The sequence below is a fragment of the Gymnoscopelus braueri genome (genome assembly GCF_963280865.1).
Source record: "Gymnoscopelus braueri genome assembly, chromosome: 5".
Taxonomy (NCBI): domain Eukaryota; kingdom Metazoa; phylum Chordata; class Actinopteri; order Myctophiformes; family Myctophidae; genus Gymnoscopelus; species Gymnoscopelus braueri.
In genome coordinates, this window is record NC_137606.1 from 35,710,800 (window position 1) to 35,717,769 (window position 6,970).

The window sequence follows — 6,970 nt, forward strand, 5'->3', positions numbered from 1 at the left end:
ACTTTTTCGTAATTCATAATTATTCAAAAATGTTCAAACACTTAAAAAAAAAAAAAAACAGCAGATGTACAAGCTTGCAGCGTGGCACAAAGTGACGCGCTGTGAGCTTGTATATCTGCTATTTTTGAATAGCCAAGGCTAACATCTAAAAGGACACGGATGCTTTCCCGGTTTTAATGGGCAAGTTGAATTGATCAGAATTGTTTTAATCTCCTATCTCCTATTATAAAAACAGTAAGCTTCTGATGTCTAGTTTAGCCTATTGTCTGAATGTCCTATTATGCTACTGCGAGTTCCGTTTAGTTTTCTTTTGATTAATAGTAGTACCGTGCTCAGTGTTACTGGTTTTATATTGGTTTGTCCCTGCACCACATACTGTACTAAGCCAAATTCCTTTGTATATAAGCAAATATTCTCAAAATTCGCAAACAAATGCAAATATACGTGCTCAAACCATTTCGCGTCGCGTAGACCGGCTCGTTCTTTAAATATAGAATATAGGTCTTAAATTGATAAACTCCATAGTTGGCATGAAGGTGTTTTCTGATTCTGGACATTTAATTGGAGTGCTTCTTCAGATGCTGCATTCAAAAGATCATGGATTACATCTGCAGATATGTTATAATTGACCCAGTTATTTAACTAAACCCATATTTAACTAAACGCTCCTCCACTATACAAATAATCGTGTGCGTTCAAGGTGCGTTTTGGTGTTTCGCCATGGATTCATTCAATGATATCTGATGAATGTGGCACCTCAGAAATGGGAGATCATCATGTTCAAAGGCAAATATATATCAGATCAAGGTTAGTTCACACCTCCCATTTGAATAAATACACAATATAAACCTTATGAAAATGTGCTGTTGCTTTTGAATTTCGCAGTGAAGCAATCTCATGCGTTTTCAGAGTCTGACTTGTGTTAATTACAGAAGAGCGAGGTACAGTGGCTTAAATACATGAACCAGTGACCCTGAGGAAATTCCAATCAATGGCCAGCACGATAACTGCAACGTCCTGCGTTAATTGATTTCCACCCAACATCGAGACAAGGTCCTCTGGTATGAATCTGTTTACAAAACCAGCACTTTTTATAGAATCACTTCAAGGTACCATACTGCATAGTAAAATGATATTCACTTAAGGATGTAAAATGCCATAGCACATAAAATAAACACACATTCAACAAAATAAAAGCAAACCCTTCATTTGTGACTTGAAAGAGATATCATTGCAGAATCATGGCGAACAAGAGTGGGAGAGAGAGAGAGAGAGAGAAAAGAGAGAGAGAGAGAGAGAGAGAGAGAGAGAGAAAGGGAGAGAGAAAATAAGCAAGTGGTGTGTGCAATTTTTGTAAACAAAAGAGAAAAATCAGCCTCTTGCAACAAGAGCCCTAGACTCAAACTGCATTAAAAGGAGGCCAATTTTTTACCAAGTGTAGGGAAGGACAAATAAAACAGCATGATATAAATTTCCTGCAGTGGTTGCAGCGTTCACCGCTGACGTTTATGGTTTGGAAGTGAGAGGAGAGGCGCTATCAGACTATTGGGCTTTATTACAGTGGGTATAATAGGGATGGCTGGAGTGATTTTTATACCTTTCTGTCTGACTGAGCGCCACTGCACCTCTCCATTCTCCACCGGCGTGATTGTTGCAGCGCCAGGTTTCCTCGTGATAGGCTATTGTGCCGGCTCTCCAAAAGCCCCTTCACCTCGGCCGCAATGCCGCCTCTCTTCGACTGGCTCTGACGACCCCCCCTCCCTCCCCATCCCCTCCTCCCTCCACCCCCCCCCCCCCCCCCAACCGAATAAAGAGCTCTATCTATCAAAGCCAGGCCCGAGACTCAATCTCATGCTCACTCTCTGGCCTTCTATCAACTATCTGTGAAAACAGGGGCCCATAGAGCTGAGGCATATGCTGGGCCGGGGACGATTTCATTTCAGATCTTCCACAGGATTCTCCAGCCTGCCCCACCCCTCCCCCAGCCCCACCCCGAGACACACACGCACACGCGCACACACACACACACACGCACACAAACTAAACCAAACCCTACTAGTTGGTCAACATCTTTCAATTCAAAATAACAGATTCTGCAACAATCATGTTAAATGTATTAAGTGTCCTTTAAATTGGTGAACCAAGCTGTGAAATTGAAAAAGGGACGACTAAGTTCCCCCCCAAAAAATCCTTTAAGAGGCCAGCAGAGATTATGACCACTTGAATTAACCTGCTGTTAATTAGTTTAGAGCAGGTAGGAGGGGAACTAGCTCACATAACATTTGATCAAACAATGAATAACACTTCTGACATTTTAACTCCAGCATCGACTGTGTGTGTGCGGGGGACCTGTGCTTCACACCGTTGCCTTTTCTCCATAGCTTTATTTGTTGTCTTATCTGCCAGATAGGGCAGAGAAAGAGAGAGAGAGAGAGAAAGAGTATGTGGTGGTGGGGGGTGTTTTAAGCCAAGCAAGGAGCAGTAGTTCGCCCCCCAGTCTCTGCTCCACACTGTAGTCCTGACTGCAGCCCAATATGGTAAGAACTTAATGCCACCAGGGACACAGCCCATTTGAATGCTCTGGCTTCCTTTATCACAGGCACAAGTGGTGCAGAAAAATTGCTTGGGATTAATTCCGGAGGCCCACGAATGCACACAGCTGGGATCAGTGCTTACAGCTTTCTCAGAGGTGGCACTCTTTTTAAAAAAGTGGGTTTTGGATGCGTTTATAAATGGGGGGACTGGACCCCCATTGAAGCCAGGCTTTCTGTGGTGGGGTGTGGGGTGGGGAAGTTGCTAGTGCAACTTAAATGGCGCTTTAAGGACATAATAGCATACATGTACAAAGTGATAAGGGAATTAAGTATTTTTCTGGTACTTCCACCCCCACCCCCCCACCCACCACGTTTCTACTGAGATTTTCAAATGTAAAGAGTTTACTCGCCTTGTTGGCTGTGAACAGGATATATCACCCTCAGATACACTGTGGTACCAGGATTTGGGGTGGTTAACTGTAAGATGGCAGGCAGTAGAGGAGTATGGAGGCTTTTCTTGTGCTTTCACCAAGTCCATTTAACAACAGCAACAAAAAAAAAAGGAAGCAGTCATAGTCCCACACCTTCACTAAACATATATATACTGTAGGTTTATGACTATCTAAAATGATTGGATATACAAGTTGATCAGTCTGAGAACTTATGCATACATACGCCTGTAAACTCGCTAAATTACAACTCATATCTTTGAACTATTGCCAATCCTTCAGCTGATCCTGTTAAAGCGAAAAGGTTGACTAGCTATGCTCTGAGCCGGCAGCATGCAGATTTACAAATGGCGCTTGCCTTACTTGATACATTTCATATGTTGTTATACTAATCTTTGTTAACGGCAGTTACTCATTTCATTGTCTGGTCATTTTATTTGTGTGTGGTAGTGTTGTGAACTGAACATACTGTAGGACTGCCTCTAATCTCCCCATCTTTCTTTCTCAAAACACCTTTTTTTCACACACACACACACACACACACACACACACACACACACACACACACACACACACACACACACACACACACACACACACACACACACACACACACACACACACACACACACACACACACACACACACACACACACACACACACACACACACAGCCACTGGTTTGACAGACTGATGGCTGTAGCAGCCTAGAGGTGACCATCCACCAGCAGACAGTAGTGCACATCCAGTGGACTGAACACTGTGCTTTGAGCACCAGTTCACGTGCACACACTGTAGCACTCAGCATGTACACACACACACATTCACACACACAAGGACACGCTGGAAATCTCACTTAACACACACACACAGACACACACACACACACACACACACACACACACTCATACAATCACACAAACACCGTGGGCCATCATCACGGTCATTCCCCTTTCCTTAATGTTGATGACAGTGTATCCATTTCTGTGGAGACAGAGCTCCATAGCCGTGGCGATATGGATTCTCTTATGGAGGACACACTCCATCGGCCAACAGCTTGCTTCCAGTCACGTAGGTTTGTTTTATGTGGGAAACCATATCAAAGTAAAATACTACTGAGTGGGAGCTAAATCAAACATGCAGCACAGGGAGAGGGGGAGAGAGCGAGGGGAAAAAAACATCAAGTTTCCCATTTCAGAGTCGTTTTCTCCTGAATGTTATTCTAACGCTCTTAATAACCGGCGCTTTTTTATGATGTAATAGGGCGCTGGAGACATCCGTATGCCTGGCTCCCCTGAGGCGAAAGATACAGAGGTGGACGGCCTTGCTAGCGAGCCATCAAGGAAGGCTCCGTTTGGCTGAACTCCGCCGCACTGCATTACTCCCCACACTTGATAAAAGGTCATGTTCAAATAAGCGTTGCATTTGTTCCACACACATATGGGCAGAGAGAAATGAGAGGTAAAACTCACAGTCATGTACAGTACGCGGCGACCAGCCCGGGGCCCTTGTAATGCAACTTATCTGACACTATACCGTAGGGTGCTGCAGCAATGAGAACATGGAAGATTGTTTCCTTTTGAACTCAAACCAGTATCTAAAAGGTATAGACCGATATACTGTAGGTTCCCTCTGATGTTCTGTAGGCCCACCTACTGCCTATTCAGTTCTAAAGGGGCATGGAAACACACCACTCTGTTGAGTTCACACCGTCTATTTGCTTGGGTGAAAATTCAAAGTCTTTCCAGTTGTTGTGTATTGAATGAATCGTGTCGCTCCAAAACAATCACGTTGTGTCCAGTCAGTGTGTGTACATACCTTAACATCAGAGTGACAACGAGGCATTCAAACAGACAGTTCCGAAGAAGGGATCGACGTAAAGGGAGACGTAAGTATAAGTGGGTAAAAAATAGAAGTAAACATGGAGGCTTAAAAGTGATTTATACCCTACCCAATCTACAAGCTAACAATGTGCCACAGCGCAACGCATTGTGAGCTTGTAGATTTTCTATTTTCAGTGCTCGACACGACGCACAGCCAAATATAAATCAGCCAATACAGGTGATCAAAAACAATATGGATAGTTTGTAGGATGTAGCCGATGATTTAGCGGGGGACGGTAGAGATAGCAATTTAGCAAACGAGTCTGAAAGCAATCAAACAATGTCTGGCCCAATTGTCCATTCTCTGTGTGGATGAGAGGCCAGGGTGAGGTTATGCTGGGCTGGGGGTTGGGCGTTGGGGGGGGGGGAACCTGCTCCAGTTCTCTAATCATACGTCGGCCGGCTGTAATTGCCTGCTACAATCTATTCCTCTACTGCCGGCCGAGGCTCCTTTCAGCTGCACTATAGACAGGGCAGCCCGGTTCATTTCAATACACCGCGTAGCGTCAAGTGAAATTGGCAGCGTAAATAGGAAGTGCTTTTTGTTTCCTATACTAACACTCTTAAGGTCCTTACACACCGGCGAATGTGCGAATATACGCAAAATTCGGACTCGTTCCGAATAATTAAAAGACGCTTTTTCGCTTCGCTTTTCCGCTTTTTCGCGCCATGTACGCTTGCATTGACTTTATAAGGTTTTAAAAAAAAGCGTATTATTCGCACGAAAAAAACGCCCCGGTGTGTAAGGACCTTTCCTCTTCTCTTTTTTTTCTCTCAAAAACACACACACACGCGCGCGCGCGAGATTCATACATTGCATATACACACACGCCTCCTCCCGTCATCTTTTCAGGCTGAAGACGGGGAGGTAGACTAGGAGTAGGACTGCCATTTAGCTCGGGATCCAGAATCCACGGCGAACGATGGGAAATTACAGCCAGCGGGGGCGGTCTGCCGCCACGGCGCGCCGCAAAACAATGCAGGGGCCTGGTCCAAATTAAAACACAATAAATCACAAGGTGTTTAAGTGCACCGCACGCGTGTGTGCCGGTCTCGGCTCATTCTGGAGAAACAGGGGGTCAAACGGGGGAAATGGCACAGTGTGTGAGGACATTTTAGAGATGAGGGGGGGACGACTAATGACAGATTCACACACATCCCTCAGAAGTGAAGGAAGGGGAGAGGAAGCGAGCTTATCCCCTTTTCCCTATTGGAGGATGGGGTTTATTCCATATCCACCAACCACGCGCCAGCCTCCCTCCACTCCATCAGCATACACTGTATACTTTCAGACCAGCGAGGACCAGAGTTCACGGCGCGCACGCTGGTGAGATGGAGGGCCGGCTTACGATTGTAATAAAAACGGGTTTCTACTATTCTCTCTGTGTGATCTCAACAGCATGTTCAGCAATCACTGTGAACCCCAAGCCCCCAAAAAAGTGCAAGAAAGTGTCACTTATCCAAACTCCCCATCATCACATGTCTTCTGAGCAAATAAAGAATGGATTCCAAAATGTAGTTTATCATTTGTGTGTATTTGTTGCACATTTGTTGGTCATAGCTACAGTATACCTCATGTTTGATGACATTTCAGCATACACATACTGTACATGTATATTTCTTGTTTTAAATGCACAACGTCAGTGTTATTTTAACTCTGAGAGTGTAAGACACTATCACTGAGTATTTTACTGTGTACGCTTCAGTTGAGAGGTGTTAATACATTTCCGAACATACGCTGCTGCTGAATGACATTTTCAGAGGCTCTGAATGAAAGAGGCTCTAATGATTTCAGCTTAATGGTGTTTTTTCTTCAATCAAAGGTCAATCCTCACTGTATCAGCACTGTGTAGTATCAGAAGTGGCAAGGAGCAAACATTAGAATAGCAAAAACACAGCAACCTCATCACTCCAACACAACACCAAATCATGCTTAAAGGAGACTGTTGAAAGTGTATATTGTAACAGCGGTGGTCAAAGCCATTCCCCATGAAGTGCTATTATCTATGAAGTCCTCCCAGCTTCTCTTATCCTCATGGGAAATAATTGGGCCGGTAGTGTAGGTGCTGTGGACTTTGGCAGTGAAACACAACATTTTGACAGA